This window comes from Carassius carassius, chromosome 43 (assembly GCF_963082965.1).
Source record: "Carassius carassius chromosome 43, fCarCar2.1, whole genome shotgun sequence".
NCBI classification, from domain to species: domain Eukaryota; kingdom Metazoa; phylum Chordata; class Actinopteri; order Cypriniformes; family Cyprinidae; genus Carassius; species Carassius carassius.
Window position 1 is genome coordinate 4,446,064 of NC_081797.1, and position 20,047 is coordinate 4,466,110.

Genomic DNA, 20,047 nt, shown 5'->3' on the forward strand with positions numbered 1-20,047 from the left:
GCAGAGCGCTGCACAGTGGAAAACACAGCTGAAAAATGACTTTAAATGGGGTGTCTATGTGCTGCTATTCAATTAATTAAATGGTTTCTAAAGATTTCAGTGTGTGGACATGTATGACAACTAGAAGTAAACCGGCCTCCATGTTTTTCTCCCAGGTTTTTAGGATTCATTTAGTAGTGCAGATGGTTGTAATATGTAAACTTTTAATAGGTGACATAATAGGCTATTTTCACTATTTTAACTTTTATTGAAATATCTCACAAAAATGAAGCATTAACAGTTTGGGGTCAGTAAGATGTGGGTGTATAATTTATTGAAATAAAATAATTTGATTCCACAAAGATGCATTAAGTTGATCAAAAGTGACAGTAAAGACGTTTATAAAGTTACAGAAGATTACATTTTTAAATAGAAATAAAAATAATTCATCAAAGAATCCTAAAAAAGTATAGGTTCCCGCATAACTGTTTCCACAAGTATTTTTCAAGCATGTTAGAATGATTTCTGAAGAACACTGAAGACTTTGCATCACAGGAATAAATTACATTTTAAAATGTATTAAAATATAAATCGGTAATTTTTATTAGTAATAATATTTCACACTTATTGTTTTTAATGAATTTTTTTATTTAAAATAAATGCAGCCTTGGTGAGCATAAGAGACTTCTTTCAAAAACTAAGTCTATTAAAAACCCCAAACTGTAGTAAATGTTTTTTACTAAATCCAGACACTTTCTAGATCGTTCTGTCTTCCACAGCAGATTAGTTTTCTTCAAGCACTTCTTCACTTTTATTATGTGACTTAATAAAGAAAACTGTCTGTTTTTATAGAGGTCTGGTGGCAGAACTGAACTTGAAGTGCAGTAACGGGGTGGAAACTGATCTTACGGGCCAACGGAGGGCCGCACAGTGGAAACCACCGCCGAAGGTCTTTTCGCTCCAGACCTCATCCATAAAATGATTTCTGTGTGTGAGAACCCTGTAAAAACACTATCCGTCAGCTCTCAAAGGGGAATACATTCTCTCTCACGGCGTCCTGCGTGTCTGAAATGGATATGGCGGTGTGAAATAATACCGTGGCTCACCGAGGTCACTGGAAGAGAGCTGTTGATTGAAGTATTTTGTCTCCTCGGGTGTCAGTGCTGTGAAGGTGAACTCCTGCATCTGTTTGTTAAATTCAGTCTTTTATTAGTGTGTGACTGCAGCGCGCCTGTCCTTTCTTTTGTGAGCAGGGAACCGTGGGAGAATCTCACTTTGAGGATTTCAGCTGCAAACTCCAATAGAATGGATTTGTTATCTCTATTTGTTATTACAAATAAACTTGGTAGGACTAGGTAAAAATATTATTTCTTCATTTGAACCATCTTGGTATTGGTTCTTAAAATCCTAAGAACAAATTTCAGTATGAATAGTGTGATTCATGAATAAATGACTCTTAAGAACCAGCAATTTTTGGTGAATCAAATAAATTGAGGTCTACCCAGTATAGTCTGATTCACAAACAATTGACTCTTGTAAACTTACTCTTTTTAGTGAATCAAAAGCATGTTGTGCAACCAGTGTAGTGCAATTCTGGTTCAAGTGACTGTTATGAATCGATTCTTTTTAGTGAATCAGAAACATTCTATGCAACCATGAACAAATGATTCTTATGAATCAATTCTTATTAGTGATTCAAAAACACGGAGTACAACCCACAAAACAAATGATTCTTATGAACATAATCTGCAATAATTTGCAGACAAATGGTGCTTATTAACCATTTTTTATTAAATTAAAAGACAAGCCACACAGTGAATCAAAAACATGCAACACAACCAGTGTGGCTCAGTTCACTAATTATTCTTACGAACCAAATCTTTTTATTAAGCATAAAAACATTTAAATTCAACTCAAACGCTTCTTGAAACAAATCCTAGGCATGTGTAGTCCAATTCACATCACATTCACATAATTAGAAACATACCAAACAAGAAGTGTGTAGTGAGATTCATGAGGAAATGACTCTTATGAGCCACACCTTTTTAGTGGATCGGAAACGCATCCTGAAAATCAGTGATGTACAATTCACAAACAAATGATTCTAATGAACTGATTCTTGAAGTGAGTCACAAGCATACAGTCAATTTTGTGAGCTGATTCTTTTAATGAATCATGATAAGGATCCATTTGGAACCATTAGACCAATTTTATACTATTTTATGTGAGTTTAACATCTAGTTTAAAAAAATATAATAATTAATAGTTACCTTTTACCTTATTAATATTTTTGTAATGTATTGATTTTCAAGTTTTTTTTTTATAATTTACAGTAGCTGAGAGAATTTGTTTCAAATGTATGTGAATGGACATTTTAACTAAGATTCGTTCAAATGATTCTGAAAGGAATTATATTTGAATCGAGTTCAGATAATAATGTAATAGCAGAAGTTTAATATTCTTTGGTTGTTGGTCATTTGGTCAATTGTTGTGCCGTCCCCAGAGCAGATTAGTCCCAGAAGATGACTGGCGTGATGTTTATATTTCTATCAGCCAGCGGCTCAAAGAAATCTGACACATGTGTCTGATAACAGCTCGTGACTCTCAGCCGCGCTGACCCCCGTCTCAGACGTGTTAGAACTTGCATTTTGAATGTGTTTTTCTCCAATAAGCTCCTTCGGATGGAGGGAGGCAGCAGTGGTCAGTCGTCTTTGTGAGAGATTCACTCCTATTAAAACCTATTAGAATCAGTCAAGCGTCCTGATTAGATATGAAGAAATGAAGCAGAGACCAGCCTGTGTGTTGCTTTAGTAGGACGTGTCATGAAAATCAGGTTTCTTCGGGCATAAAATAAGACTTTGATGTGTTGTGTGGGCATACTTCAGCTTGTAAAAAGCACAAACATTTTATTTAACATAAACCACCTCCTATTTACTGTATGTGTATCTGTTTAACTATTTATCTATAATTTACATGATATTAATCTTTGTGTATGTATTTTAATTTCTATCTATCTATCTATCTATCTATCTATCTATCTATCTATCTATCTATCAACAAGCTGACACATGTATGTATGTATGTATGTGTATGGATATGTATATACACACACACACACACACATATATATTTACCCCGTCTTTGTATTTGTACATATACTGTAAATAAAGACAAAAAAATTATATTTTTTATATTTATTTATTTGTAAATGTATATATATATATATATATACACACACACACACACACACACACACACACACACACACACACTACATAATTTTAGTTTGTAAAGTGTAATGTATTGTGACTACTTTTTGGATTACTTTTGACCTAACTCATGATATAACCTTTTTTTATCCTCTTTTTTGCTTAGAAAAGTAAAACTTCACTTCTTGTTACCAAATAATATGTTTTCATATATTATTCTTGTAGCTCAAACAGAACAGATTGAGAAACATGCTTTTGGTCCAAGAAACCTTGAATAACATTAAAAGCTGACCTCAAGAGAAGAAAATAAAATGAAAATGAAGGATGTGGCCTTTTTATGTGTACATGTGCTCCAGAATCTAGGTTGCGGCGCAGGACATGTGTCTGTGTGTGTCTGGATGCTGCTCAGCAATCAGCCGCAGAAAGGGAGAGACGGTTGTCCGTAGCTTTGAAGTTGCCGTAGAGCCGTGCTCTTCCCTCTCAGATGATGGAGAGAGACAGAAAACAACTTACCCATTAACAGAGGCAGAAACCGGGCCGCCATCCGCTCGCCCTGCCCCTCTCTCTCTCTCTCTCTCTCTCTCTCTCACACACTCTCTCTCTCTCTCTCTCTCTCTATCTGCTCTTCCTCGCACGCTCGCAGCCGTGTAATTGCTTTTTTTGGGGGCAGACGCTGGAATGTGGCGAGATGTAAAAATCGAGGCTCCCTTCTCCTGATGGCAGCGCTTTCATATCTGAATGCTGGAGACGAGATGAAATTAATTGGCTCACAGTCTAATGGTGATGTCGTAGATCTCCAGGCTGCCTGGGTCTAAATGATAGAGGCGGCAGAACCCACTGCGGACACCAACATTATGTAAAACCTCCAGAAAAAAACCCAGCTTTGAAAGGAACGACAGAAGCCGTGTGATCTCATCGCATGGCATCTTGGGATCTGCATGATTTGTGCGTCCCGTCATGCCCAGACCAGAATGTCCTTTAGCACACATGGCATGTGTGGACTCATTCCACTCCATTTCATTTCATGTTTTTCATGATCTTAAAAAAACATTTTGATGTGAAGTCTTCTGCTTAAGTGCTTGAAGTAAGTTGTTTAGACAAATTTATGTGATGTCTTTATAACCTTTTTATATACTTATTATCATTATTATTATTTTAAATTCAGTTTATGTATGTATGTATGTATATGTGTGTATATATACACATCAAAACAAGGAATATATCTAAAATGCAGATCTAAATATTTAAAATGTATATTTATTAATAATATTAAATTAGGTTTTTTTTTTATTGAACATTTATTTTCAGCATTTATTAGGGGTGTAACGATTCACTCGTTTTCTCGATGCATCGATTACAAACCCTGACGATTCATCTTGAAACATGATTTTTGAATCGTGAATCGCCGATCTCGGACAGTAATAATAATCTTAGTTAACGCTAAGAATCGAATGAATCACGATTTTTATAGTGATTTCAATTCTTTCAAAATATATACACGTTAAATTACTACATGCACAAATGAATGGAGACCTTGAACCGTGTTCGTGAATCATGCCTCGCTTCTCTCCTTCACACGCTCCACTATTAGCGCCCAAGACAGGATTGTGACTGTCATGCTCCGTTCGTCTCTGACGCAGATGACGTGCGATCTCTCCTTAGCTCGTAAACCAGTAATACTAAAGTGAAGTACTTTCCTGTAGTTGTCAATGGCTCTCTGCATCTTACTGAACGGTGTTACCTGAGCAGTCAAATGCTGCGTATTTATTGCATCGACAGAGCAGAAATGTAAGCGTCTAAATCATATGCATAGTTCCATTGAATGATAAATGTGTTTTAACAATGCTGATGAACCGAATGTATGATGGAAACTGTTAAAATAACCACAGCATTAACAATGACCTTAAAATAAGAGCGCAAGGTTTATCTGATAATCAGATGCATGATGCAATTATTATAATTCATAGGCTATACATAGCTTATACATCATACTTTTAAAGCTCTTTTTTAAAATCTTGGCTTCCATACATTTTTACGTATGCCATGTCATGCCAGAGCACAATTAAAATAGCATCTAACAATGGACAAAAGGTTGTTTTTTTTTTTTCTTCTAACCGGCTCTCGAACCATAAATACTGCTGTGTAATTTGCCACCTGACTAAGCATTTTAATAATCCTGTGAATGCACTTAAAGAATGCAGAATCGAATCATTGTAATCGAATCGAATTGAATTGAATCGTTCTAAATTTGCAAAAATTGTTCTTGAATCGAATCGAAAACCTATGAATTGTAAATCAAATCGAATCACTGCCTACCCAAAGATTCACAGCCCTAGTATTTATAATACAAAAAAAAAAATATTATATATATGTGTGTGACCCTGGAGCACAGAACCAGTCATAAGTCTCTGGGGTATGTTTGTAGCAATAGCCAAAAAAAACATTGTAAGGGTCAAAATTATAAATTTTTCTTTTGTGCCAAAAATCATTAGGATATTAAGTAAAAATTATCTTCCATGAAGATATTTTGTAAGTGTCCTACCGTAAATATATCAAAACTTAATTTTTGATAAGTAATATGCATTGCTAAGAACTTCATTTGGACAACTTTAAAGATGATTTGAACATTCCAGATGTTCAAATAGTTGTATCTCGGCCAAATATTGTCCTATCATAATAATACACCAATGGAAAGCTTATTTGTTCAATTTACAGATGATATATCGCCTGATGATGTATCATCAAATCAATTTCTAAAAATTGTCACTTAAGGCTGGTTTTGTGGTCCGTGGTCACACACACACACACACACACACACACATATAAATATATTTTTCAAATAGAAGGATTAAATGCGTACTGTATGTTTACAAATTATGTGTGAATATGAATTTAGTTTGTTGCTCTAAGATAAATAAAACTAAAGTTAGAAAACTATAGATGTATTAATAATAATAATAATAATAATATAAATGACAAAAAAAAATAAAATAAATGTAACAAATTAAAATGAGAAAGTAAATATAAAACTAAAAACCATAAAAGGGAATTAAAAATTAATATGACACTAAAATAACACCGGTCTATATTTAATATTATTAAATATTTAAGAATTGACAAAACCTGCTCATTTAAGCTCGGTAAGCTCATTTTGTTTTCCTATCATTTTACCAAAAGTGTTTAGATTTCCATATTTATATATTTTCACACTGTAGTTGAGTCACTTTTGATATTTTTTGAAGCAGCTTAATGTTTTGCTCATATTTTATACAATTTCCCGCCAAACCTATATTTACCTCTTTGAAGTGAGTCACTTTTGCTAGCTAGAAGGGCATGCTGATGTTTTCTAAATTATTTAGCACTGCGTTCAAGCTGCAGTTAGCTCATATTTCACGATGCATTTGCCGAAACGACGATCCTCATTAATCCGGTGTTGAGAGATAATTTTCTTTAAGTGATGAAGCAATTAGCACGATCTGCAGTTCATTAATAATTAGCAGGGCGAATAAATGAAACAGGAAGACAAATATTTGACATGTCAGCCGAGAGTGCAACAGTAAATGAGCGTGTGTGAGAAATAGAAATGGCCATGTGCGCCCGCGACCCGATTGGCTCCAGCCGTCCTCTCATCCATCTTTATCACCCGCCAGACTGTCTCACCTCCAGACGAGATCTCCGACAGTCACCTCCTACACACACACTTTTAGCTGACTTGTATGTGTTCGAGTGTTAATTAGACTTGGAGCTGAGAGACACAGAAATGTTATCTACTTCCTGTTTCTGTCTCTTGAGAAGGGGGCGGTGTTTGCCAGGGTTGTGGAGGGTATCTGTGCCAGCTGTCGGATCTGTGGAGTGCCGCCAAGCATTGATTTCTCTCTGCCCGCTCGTATTTATTTATCCATTTGCGTTCAGTAGTGCACGATGTTGAAGTGGGCATCTGTTGCATCTCTCTCGTTCTGCCCTCTATGGTTGTTTCGAGGCGATAAAGGGATGCTGGGTAACGAAGGCCACTCTTGTTTGGCAGAGTGCTGACATTCGTCGCTCATCTCCGGGGAACGGTGGCAAGGTCAGGCACGGTGGAATGGAAAGAGCGTCCGGAGCGTTAAATATGGATCAGATTCAACACACACACTACTTACTCGTGTGGATGAATTGGATGCACATAATTATGCATTTTATTTAAGATTGAACTAAATTTGGCATGTTTTTCTTGCAGTTTTCTTTCACAAAGAAAGAAAGCTCTATGTATGTCAGTGGTTGGCTCTGAAGTCATCTATGGAAATTTATGTATTTATTTAATACTTGCAGTTAAACTACTGAAATTAACAAATTTTCCTTAAGTGTAAATTGCAGGATGCATCATCATAAATTCACTTGAAGCCACTCAAAATATGAGGAAGAAATCTGAAATTATTTTTCATTTATTTTATTTGGTTATATTCTATGTTTATAAAAATAAGACGCACAAAAAAATATTTTTATTATTTTAATATTCATTCTTTTTTAATTAATAATGTATACATTTTATTGAATCAGTATTTCATTATTTCTGAAGTTAAGGAATAAATAAATATTTTATATAACTGATCTAATCATATTTGTTTATTATTAATATATATATATATATATATATATATATATACAGTACAGACCAAAAGTTTGGACACACCTTCTCATTCAAAGAGTTTTCTTTATTTTCATTATCTACATGAAAATTGTAGATTCACACTGAAGGCATCAAAACTATGAATTAACACATGTGGAATTATATACATAACAAAAAAGTGTGAAACAACTGAAAATATGTCATATTCTAGGTTCTTCAAAGTAGCCACCTTTTGCTTTGATTACTGCTTTGCACACTCTTGGCATTCTCTTGATGAGCTTCAAGAGGTAGTCACCTGAAATGGTCTTCCAACAGTCTTGAAGGAGTTCCCCGAGAGATGCTTAGCACTTGTTGGCCCTTTTGCCTTCTGTCTGCGGTCCAGCTTACCCCTAAACCATCTGGATTGGGTTCAGGTCCGGTGACTGTGGAGGCAGGTCATCTGGCGCAGCACCCCATCACTCTCCTTCTTGCTCAAATAGCCCTTGATGCCTTCAGTGTGACTCTACAATTTTCATAGTCATGAAAATAAAGAAAGCTCTTTGAATGAGAAGGTGTCCAAACTATTATATATATATAATAGTAATAGTAAAAAAAAGAAAAAATGATAACTCGTCCCCTTGGAATTATAAGGTTCTATCTGACATTTTTGTCAAAATTGAGTTATTACATATTCTTATTCTGTGTCAACGTATTTACATCTTGTGATAGATTTTTTTTAATGTTGTGTACATTATGGGACTTTTTATTTAAAAAACATTAAGGTTCTATCTACACAGTCTAATGGAACACAAAAACTTTGATGCTCATTATTTCAAAACTACTCGGAATGCAGATAGAACCTTATAATTCCAAGGGGACGAACTATTATATTAACTACTACTATATACCAATGTGTATATTGACCTGATAAATCTAGAAATAGTAACAAACTAAATAAACAATAAATAATAATAATAAATAATTTGATCTAAATTACTATTTTAATACATTTTTATTATTTATTTAAATTGTTGTTATTATTATTATCATTTGTATTAATGTTAATAAGATCTGCTATTATTATTTTAACAATAAGATATGTATTTGTTTATCTGTTAAATAATGGTAAAGTCAATATGTAGTAATAAATACACAAATATCCCAAAATTACCAAAAATAAATAAATGTATGGTTCTAAAATTAATATATAAAAAATATACATAAAATATACAAAATAAATTGTATATAATACAATAACAAATAATACTATCTATCTATCTATCTATCTATCTATCTATCTATCTATCTATCTATCTATCTATCTATCTATCTATCATGAATGGCTCTGAAGTTGTGTACTGTGGAGAATGTCGTGCATACTTAGTGTTGGGAGTGTGTTGAGATCACTAGCCCATAGCATGAGCCGAAGCAAGAAGTGCTAATTATTCGTGTCTCTGTCTCTCTCCTGCACTCTCAGTGAACTCTTGTCCTCGGCGAGACCTACATCAGCTGACGGAGCCTCAGCGCGAGTGTGTTTCCAGTTATAGCCAGACGTTTGTTGGCAGGAAGTAGCTGCTGTAGTGTTTTGACTGCCTTTGGACTTCAGCCTGCTTTGTAGCAGAAAAGATTTGACTCTTTATCCGTTCAGTAGTGGAGTAAGAGGCCGTCACCTCCAGGGCCGCATCTGGGGATTGTGACGAGTCCCGAGTGGAAACAATGATTCCGTCCCATTGGAGGCCGCCGGGGGTCAGATGGTTTTTATGCAGGAGATATCCTGACCGTTGGGCTGGAATGAAACAGAAACTCTCGGTGAACATTGCACTGGGGAGTTGTTTCTTTGCACACACTCATTCGCACACAAACTTTCCAAGCAGTGTGTGAGTTTTTCTGCTGTTTGTATAACTGTGAGAGAACATGAACCATCTGCTGGATTTCTGTCCTGACATACGGATGAACATTTATTCCATAAATATATGCATAGCATGTGGCATGTTTAGATTTGAGGTTCAATTAGGCAATGCTGGTTAAAGGCTTTTGAAGAATTTTGCACGTTTTTTGGAGAAAAACGTCTCAACAAGTTTATGAACTTGATTTAGGAGTATTTTACGGTTTAGTTTTGCAGTTTTTCTTTCATTTAGTTTAACCTCATTCCTGATACAGACTTTTAATTTGCATGACAATGGAAAATGTTTTTCTTTGCATTTTTCAAAACACAACTATTATTATATAAGCATTATTTTTTATTCATGATTTTATATATATATATATGTGTGTTGTATATATTAAGTATTAATACACACACAAACAGCATATATTTAGAAAATATTTACATGTATATATTTGTTCATATAATTGATGATTTATAAATATATACAATATATAATCATAACATACTTTTCCTTAAATATATACATGCATGTGTGTGTATTTATATATACATAATAAATTAAACACGGTACACACGCATACATTATGTAAAACAAAAACTTTTATTTTAGATGCGATTAATCACGATTAATCGTTAGAGAGCACTAAAAATAAAACTATTTTGTATTTATTCCTTATATAATGTTTTTTTTAACATTTAAATTAAACAAATTATTTATTGATTTAATGCACTATTTTCAGTATATTGCTTATATTTTTATATTTCTGAAATATTGGCTATGGATTGTGTTCACCTGCCAGTAGCGGGTGTTGCAAAGTTAATTTTAGATTTTGTGAAGGCTCTGCTTCATCCGAAGTGTTACCAGAGTGTTATTTTCTGTTGTGCTATAGATTTCATGAATTTGCTCTGGATAGAGGGGTTTCTATCTGTGATAGCAGAAGTTTTAGCACCATGTTTCTCTGCTCACAAACCTTTCTGTTTGAACCTCAGCATCACTGACCAGCGTTTCCTCAGGTAAAACCAAACAAACGAGAAACAGGCCAGAATCTGGATCTATATGTGGTGTTATGTTCCCTTCTGAGACCAAAACTAGCTTTATGTTGGCAGTTTCAGAGTAAACCGAGCAGGAACATGGTTTGAGGGAAACGTCTGTCTTGCTGACAGCATCAAACCTTTGGCTTTACTCGCATGGACACTAACTAACACGCTTCTCCAGCTCAGTTACACGCTACAGCTGAATGCCAGTACATAAACCAGCTACTACTCAAATAGTATGTGAGGTAAGCATAGTAAAGGTTTCCACTGTTTTCCTTTGGAATTCAGATTCCATTTCCGAAATGGGTGTGTTAATGTTTTTTGTAGTGCTTTTGAGGTAGAAATATTTGTGAACAAGAAGTGTGATTCCTTTGCCAAATAATGGGATAATTTCCCGTCAACCACATGAACAATCAGTAAACATCCACATCTCGCGAGCCTTAAGAATGAAACTGTAAGTTGACAGATATGCGTTTGATTCACTGAAAAGAAATATCTATAACTAACTGATTCTTTAAGAAGAGCTTGTTCATAAGAATCATTATTTTGGAATCATTTGGTTTGCACTGTTTCTGAGTTGTCTTTGGTTCAGTAGAACCAGTTCAAAAGAGTCATTTGTTTGGGAATCATTACGCTGCTTACATACAAACAAAACATGGGGGTCTGAAATATCAAAAGCATAATGCTGTGGCAGAATGTATTAATATTGGCGTACTGCAGGAGTCTTCATCAGGGGGTCCGCAAACGTACCGCAGGGGTCCATCAATTATCACACAGAAATACAATATTAAATTAACTTCAACCAAATGTTAAATCTTGCATTGTCAATCACATTAAAACGTATGAATGTAAATTAAAATGTCTATACATCAAAACCGATTATTTGAATGACTTTGCCATGTTAGCATCATAACAAAGTATCCAAATATGTATCTATCATATTATAGGTCAGGCTTAACATATATTCAGCAGTATGTGATATATACATAAGTACTCAGAAGTATGCATTTTTTTGAGGATCAACCTGGAAGTCTGAGGTTAGAATGCAATTCTGGTTTTGTCATATAAAATTTAATATTTACTCATGAAAGCACATTCATGTGGCAGCTGCCGTTTTGTCACATAAAAAGCTTGATTGTTTTAGAGTCTGAAGGATTTTGACGGAGTCTGACGTTTGTCTTTCCGGCAGAGCAGAAGACGTCTTGAGTTTTTCTCTCTTTTGCTGTCTTCTGTCATTCTCTGTCACCCACATTGACTCGTCTCTGCTAGAAGATCGCTGTGTCTTCGGTGAGAAATGTCTGCGTGCTGCCGTCTGGTGTAACTCTGTGTCCTCGGAGCCCAGGAGATTCGGGGATATGTGTGTTGAGGGGGAGAAAAAAAAGAAAAAAAGAATTGGCTTTCATTTCTTTTGTCTTCAAATGAAATTCTCCTGACTTTCCCCTCCTCTCTGACACACTGATTAATTCCAGCATGTTGTCTCTTTACATTAGGGTACGAGCGGAGCGGACCGCGGCTAAGCAAACCAATCTCATCCTGTTGCCATGGGAGCGCTGTCCTCGAACCGTTGGTATCTAGAGCTTGGCCAATCACCAGATCGAACGCACACCAACTTCCTGTTCCTTCTGTGAGGGCTGTGAAAGAGCTCAGATGGAGCTTTTCGCTCGGATTCTGGTCTGCTTGTAGTTTATCGACAGCAGGGTTATTATAGTTAACTAAAACTTTTAAAATGTTAACTGAAATATGAAAACAAAAACTAAAAATCTGTTTCATCTCAGCTAGTTGCTTAAGCATCATTCATCATTTTCATTTTGTTTAACTTGATGTAGTAAAATAACTAAAGCTTTACAAATACAAACTAAATATCTCAGTGATATTAAAATTAAAGTGGTGCGTTGCTGCCACATGCATATTATTTTTCTATAATTATGCTGTTGTTAAAATGACTTTTGACGTTAAAACAACATTGTATCATAATAAGATTGTTTTTTAAACTATATTTTCTTGTAATAATGAAATCTTTTCTTTTAATGATGACATGTCATGTCGTTTGAATGAAATATAATATTTTTATTATAAGGAAATATTGTTTAGGCAATATTCAAGAAAAACAAGAAAAAAATCATTTTAACAACATAGCGTCTCATTATTATTAAATATATTTTCATTGCATCTGATTACAATAAATATTTTGTTTAAATAAATAAAATAGCATCTTGTTATTACAAGACAATATATTCTAAACAACATAAAATACCTTGTTTTAGCAACAACCTTTCATGATTCATGTTGTTTAAACAACAGCAACTCGTTATAACGAGAAAATATATTGTTTTAACTAAATAACGTCATTATTATGAGGAAAATTGTTAAAATGACATTCATTATTATGATATAATTGAGTGAAAAGAAAATATGTGGTAACAATGCTGCAGCACATAAAATAAAACTTCACATACATTACAGTACATGGTGGCATTTCTTATGGGCAGGTGCAGAATAAACAGGAGGAAACATATCATTGATGCTTTAAGAGAGATATGACATCTGCAGACAGTCCTTCAATCCGTCAAACAATCTTTCATAATGCTTTTGTCCTATTAAAGGTGCTATAAGGAATGGGTTTAATATCACAGATAAAACGTCTCCACTACCTGATATAGGAGTGTCGAGACATCAGATCTATCTCTGTGACAGATCAAGATGCTGTGAAAATATGATAAAAAGGTTTTGGCGAGTGGCCAGAAGTCTCAGAAACAGCCTCTGCCTGTCAATCATGCTGCAGGTTTATGATTACACTGTATGCATTCCAGTCTCTGTAAAAAACAGGCTCATGAGAGTCATTTGTTCGGGAATCATTTGGTCTGCATTGGTTGCGCTGTACAATATTTTATGATTTTCTGAAAAGAACTGATTAATAAGAGTTATTTGTTAAGGAATCATTTGGTCTGAACCTTTCTGTGCTCTGTGTGTTTAGATTGACTTCAGAGAAAAATTAGGAATAAAAGGAATCATTTGCTCTGTGTGTTTTGTTTCAGTTCCTTATAAAGAACTGGTTCATAAGATTCACTTGTTTAGGATTCGGTATAGGTCTAATATACTGACCTTTTTTTGTCTTTTTGAACAGCAGATATCTCGAGACCAAACGATAGGAGGACAGGACAGAGGACAACACAAGCTGGACCACGTCTCCACCTGAGCTCTGTTTTAATGCACCAAGTAAGTTGCTTCAACCCTTTATAACACCGCAAACAGCCTGCAGGTAAATGATGAACTATGCTTTCAGTTTCTGCCAAGAATAAGCATTGCTCATTGTGATTTACTGTTCCTAATTTCAGTTTTAGTGAACATTTTTGTCTTTCTATCTTTATAAATGCTATAAACACAGTTAAAGGAATAGTTCGACCTAAAAATGAAAATGTGCTTAAAATGTACTCACCCTCAAGCCATCCAAGATGTAGATGAGGTTTTTTTTCATCAGAACAGATTTGAAGTAATGTAGCATTATGGAAGCTCTGCAGTGAATGGGTGCCGTCAGAATGAGAGTTCAAACAGCTGATAAACACATCACAATAATCCACAGATAATCCACACCGCTCCAGTCCATCAGTTACAAACAAACAAATCCATAACTGAGACGTGCCTTCTGACCAAAGTGTGAGTCTGTAACCTATAATTACGCTTCTTCCACTGTTTAGATTTGGTTACAAAAGTTTTGGACTGTCTTTGCTTGTAAACAGTGCTTGATCTGTGCATATTTCTTTACTGATTCAGACTAGATGACTTTTATACTAGAGAAAGCAATATTATGGATGCTTTTGTTTATTTAAAACACGGCTTTTTCGCTTCACAAGACATTAACTGATGGACTGGAGTGGTATGTATTGTTTGTGGATTATTGGGATGTTTTTATCAGCTGTTTGGACTCTCATTCTGACGGCACCCATTCACTGCAGAGTATATCCATTGATGATCAAGTGATGTAATGCTACATTTCTCCAAATCTGATGAAGAAACAAATTCATCTAGGTCTTTGGATGGCCTGAGGGTGAGTACATTTTCAGCAAATGTTCCTTATTGGGTGAACTATTCCTTTAAGCCTCTCATGGTAAAATCACCATAATGCTCAGCGTCAGGTGGCTTATTGGTAATTCTGACCCGCCCGTCACCATCTGGCCCGTGTCCCCGTGATGCCGTCTCCTCTGGTGTTGTATCGGAGATGCCCATCGACGTGCCGCTCTTAATCAGTGCACCTGTCCAAACAGATGTCCACAGGGGTTTTGTTTATTGATCGCATGTGCCGCTCGACCGCCTCCACGGGAGCCACAGGATGAACTCCTGGGGTCTCAGAGAGGAAATGAAAAATCGTTCTTGCTCATACAGTATCATTTGTTTTTTGTTTTTTAATATCTGATAAGCTTGCATGTGCTGGCTTTGTGTTTTATTTGAGCGGATCAGGGCTGACTCAGGCTGGGCTCTGCAGCTGTTTCTCAGGTACAGTCCAGCAGCCTTGTGCGAGAAGAAGCTTTTACAAAACGCTTCAGACACATTGTGAGAGGGAAATCTGTCTGTATTCAGGGTCTCGGGGTGATGCTCCTGTCGGCTGTCTGGAGTGATTCTCACAGTGAGGGTTTCTGTCAGGAAACACCTTGTCTTCAGGCGCTTTAATCCTGTAGTGTGATGCATTTCTGGTTTATTAGGAATTTGTGTGATGGTGGAAAATGAGTTTTCCACATGTGAATGGAGCGAAAGTGAGTTTGTAGCTGGTAAAAACATTTTCAAAACTGTTAGATGCCAAAGGTTCTTTTTTGTTCAATTGTTAAGAAAAACAAGAAAGAAAAACAAAGAAAACATTCAATTAACTATATTCTTTCTTTGATACACTAATAAAAATGTTTTATATATATAATTATTTTTGTCTGTTTAAGATATATATATATAATTAATTAATTAATTAAAACAATGTCTTTACAAGAAGAAAATAGTTATTAGTTTTAAATATGTTTTATGTCATAAGGCTCAGCTATTTTTTTTATTTATTTTTTAAGATTTATACATCATCTGAAACCTGAATAAATAAGCTTTCCATTGATTTATGGTTTAAAAATGGGCCAATATTTGGCAGAGATACAACTCTTTGAAAATCTGGAATCTGAGGGTGCAAAAAGTCACCTTTAAAGTTGTCCAAATGAAGTCCTTAGCAATGCATATTACAAATCAAAAATAAAGTTTTAATATATTTACAGTAGGAAATGTACAAAATATATTCAATGAACATAATCTTTACTTAATATCCTAATGATTTTTGGCATAAAAGAAAAATGCTGACCCGTAAAATGTATTTTTGGCCATTGCTACAAATATCCAACTGGGTTATATACAAAAGTTTTGAGAATTGCATAAATATTGGAAATTGGAAAAGTTGCTGCTTAAATTTTTATAATAGCAATTTGCATATACTCCAGAATGTTATGAAAAGTGATCAGATGAATTGCATAGTCCTTCTTTGCCATGAAAATTAACTTAATCCCAAAAAAACCTTTCCACTGCATTTCATTGCTGTCATTAAAGGACCTGCTGAGATCATTTCAGTAATCGTCTTGTTAACTCAAGTGAGAATGTTGACGAGCACAAGGCTGGAGATCATTATCAGGCTGATTGGGTTAGAATGGCAGACTTGACATGTTAAAAGGAGGGTGATGCTTGAAATCATTTTTCTTCCATTGTTAACCATGGTCACCTGCAAATAAACGCGTGCAGCCATCATTGCGTTGCATAAAAATGGCTTCACAGGCAAGGATATTGTGGCTACTAAGATTGCACCTAAATCAACAATTTATAGGATCATCAAGAACTTCAAGGAAAGAGGTTCAATTCTTGTAAAGAAGGCTTCAGGGCATCCAAGAAAGTCCAGCAAGCGCCAGGATGGTCTCCTAAAGAGGATTCAGCTGCGGGATCGGAGTGCCACCAGTGCAGAGCTTGCTCAGGAATGGCAGCAGGCAGGTGTGAGCGCATCTGCACGCACAGTGAGGCCAAGACTTTTGGAAGATGGCCTGGTGTCAAGAAGGGCAGCAAAGAAGCCACTTCTCTCCAAAAAAAACATCAGGGACAGATTGATCTTCTGCAGAAAGTATAGTGAATGGACTGCTGAGGACTGGGGCAAAGTCATATTCTCCGATGAAGCCCCTTTCCGATTGTTTGGGGCATCTGGAAAAAGGCTTGTCCAGAGAAGAAAAGGTGAGCGCTACCATCAGTCCTGTGTCATGCCAACAGTAAAGCATCCTGACACCATTCATGTGTGGGGTTGCTTCTCATCCAAGGGAGTGGGCTCACTCACAATTCTGCCCAAAAACACAGCCATGAATAAAGAATGGTACCAAAACACCCTCCAACAGCAACTTCTTCCAACAATCCAACAACAGTTTGGTGAAGAACAATGCATTTTCCAGCAGGATGGAGCACCGTGCCATAAGGCAAAAGTGATAACTAAGTGGCTCGGGACCAGAATGTTGAAATTTTGGGTCCATGGCCTGGAAACTCCCCAGATCTTAATCCCATTGAGAACTTGTGGTCAATCCTCAAGAGGCGGGTGGACAAACAAAAACCCACTACTTCTGACAAACTCCAAGAAGTGATTATGAAAGAATGGGTTGCTATCAGTCAGGATTTGGCCCAGAAGTTGATTGAGAGCATGCCCAGTCGAATTGCAGAGGTCCTGAAAAAGAAGGGCCAACACTGCAAATACTGACTCTTTGCATAAATGTCATGTAATTGTCGATAAAAGCCTTTGAAACGTATGAAGTGCTTGTAATTATATTTCAGTACATCACAGAAACAACAGAAACAAAGATCTAAAAGCAGTTTAGCAGCAAACTTTTTGAAAACTAATATTTATGTAATTCTCAAAACTTTTGGCCACGACTGTGTGTATATATATATATATATATATATATATATATATATTAAACAAGTATATAGTTTCTATATTAATAAAGGTTGTATATGTTATATACAAGCTAGGTTTGGTTAAAATGTTTGAAAGTTTGATTAGGGTCTAGTTTGTAAAAGTATGAGACACATTAATAACATTTTGTCAGTGTGAAATGGACTTAAATTAATATATATATGACAAAATATCGACTCCATTTGACAGTTTTACATTAATGATAAGCAGCTGTAAATGACCTCATTATCTAGTGGTAAGATTAAAGAAAGATTCAGAAACATTAATTTCACTATCCAATCGATTCCAGATGGATAAAGTCAAGTCACACATCTGATTATGTAAGTTAAATGGGTTGCAAATGTCAATTGATGTTCACTTCAGATAATGAGTAGCTTGACAAACTCTCTCCTCCGGCGTCAGGAGTGGAAAGTGCAGACGAAGATGAACAGGAGCTTTTTTGTTGTTGATTACTGGTGTGTGGTAATTTGAACAAGAGGTGGTCTGACTCACTCAAAAACGACTGTTCTTTACAGTGTTCGACTAAAGAGAAGATAGTCTCTTAATTTGCAGCATTTGTTTTAAAAATGGTAAATGATTAGCTGTGTGCCAGAGGCATTCAAGTCTGCCGTTCTTCTGCTGGCCTTCAGGACGAGGTGTTGATTGAATGTGTAGAGCCAGTAGCTCACACACACACACACAGGTTAGCTTGATCCCTACTAATCTTGTCAGCCATCGATATGTTTGGTTCAATGCGATTCTGAGTGAAAAACCAGCCGCATCCAGACCTGCTCCATCTCTACTCTCATTCATCGTGTCCTTGTTTCTCCTTCCCTCTCATCAGAGCTTCTCCTCTCTTCTTGTTTTTCTCTCATCTCACCCTGATCTGAGTTCAGGCCCATTGAGATTTAGCATTAACATGCTTTTAACATCTTCGTGTGAAGTTTTAAATATCCAGAGGACGTTCTCAATCTTTCTGTTCTTGTCTGGGGTTTGGCCTGTTTTTAGCAGTTCTCACTAAGCCATGTTTCTCATTCTTATTGTTTAAATCCCTAACACTATTCAAATTATGTGCTATAGAGACAGATGTTTCCTCAGATCATGCTGCTGGGGGAACTAAACTGAGAATGCATTTGAAATTTCAGTTGAATTCCTGAATTTCGAAACAGGATGCAGGGTTGCAGTTTGAATTTAAGGAAGTGAAATTCAAAGGAATTTATGTAACTGTCAATTTTAAATAGAAGAGCAAAGTTAGTCAACAACACAAACCATGAATCTTGCTGGCTCGACAAAGGCTTGTTTGAACTTTTGGAAAAATGTTTAGATGATGGATAGTTGCATGGATGGAAAGATGTTAGATGCTTGGGTCAATGGTTAGATTGTTAGATGGATGGATGGATGAATGAATGGTTAAATAGTTAAATGGATGTGTGGATGTTTGATGGACTGGATGATGGTTAAGTACTGTAGTTAGATGAATGGGTGGATGTATGGATGAATGGTTATGATGGATAGTTGGATGTATGGATGGATTGATGGATGGATGTTAGATGGTTAGATTTGTAAGATGGTTAGATGGATGTTTGGGTGGTTAGATTGTTAAACGGTTGGATGGATGGTAGTTTTAAATGGATGGGTGGATGTTTGATGGATGGATGATTGTTAAAAACTGTAGTTAGATGGATGGATGTTAGATTGTTACATTGTTGGATGTATGTATAGTTAAATGGATGGATAGTTGGATGTTTGGGAGGATGGATGGTTTTGTGTTTAGATTGTTACATGGTTAGAAGGTTGGATATATTGATAAATGCTTAGATAATGTATAGTTGGATTGATGGATGCATGCATGTTAGATGGTTAGATTTGTAAGATGGTTAGATGGATGTTTTGGTGGTTACATTGTTGGGTGGACTGTGGTTAAATAGTTAGATGGATGGGTGGATGTTTGATGGATGAATAGATGAATTGAGGATGGTAAGATGGACATTGTGTTTTTTGGGGTAGTTATGTAGTTGCTGTGGTGGTTGCTAGGTTGTTGTTATGCAGTTTCTAGGCTATTTTTGGTTCTAAATGGTTTCTAAGGCATTGCTAGGCAGTTGAGAAGTATTCTGAGTGATGGCTAGTAGGGGTGTAATGGTACGTGTATTCGTACCGGACCGTTTCGGTACAGGGCTTTCGGTACGGTGCACGTGTGTACCGAATGACCGAATGCAATATTTTGTATGTGGAACATAGGTACATTTTCGTGTTTCCAAACGAACATATTAAGTGGCGGAAGTCTCCGCGTTCATCGCAAATCCTGCCCTGCAGCTGATTCTAACCCCTGTTTCACACCGCAAGCATCCGCGCAACTACATCGTCACTGCAGCAGCAGACTCTCGCAAGTATTCACACTGGAAGCGTATAAG

General features: G+C 35.9%; 1 protein-coding gene across 2 annotated transcripts in view; it reads left to right on the plus strand.

Annotated features, from left to right (window-relative positions):
• Positions 1–20,047, plus strand: part of plxnb2b (plexin b2b) — a 161,379-nt gene that overhangs the window by 58,943 nt on the left and 82,389 nt on the right. For both annotated transcript variants that reach the window (XM_059536883.1, XM_059536884.1), the window contains one exon: positions 13,824–13,955. The gene's annotated coding sequence lies outside the window, so the exon portion shown is untranslated. The remainder of the gene's footprint in view (positions 1–13,823; positions 13,956–20,047) is intronic.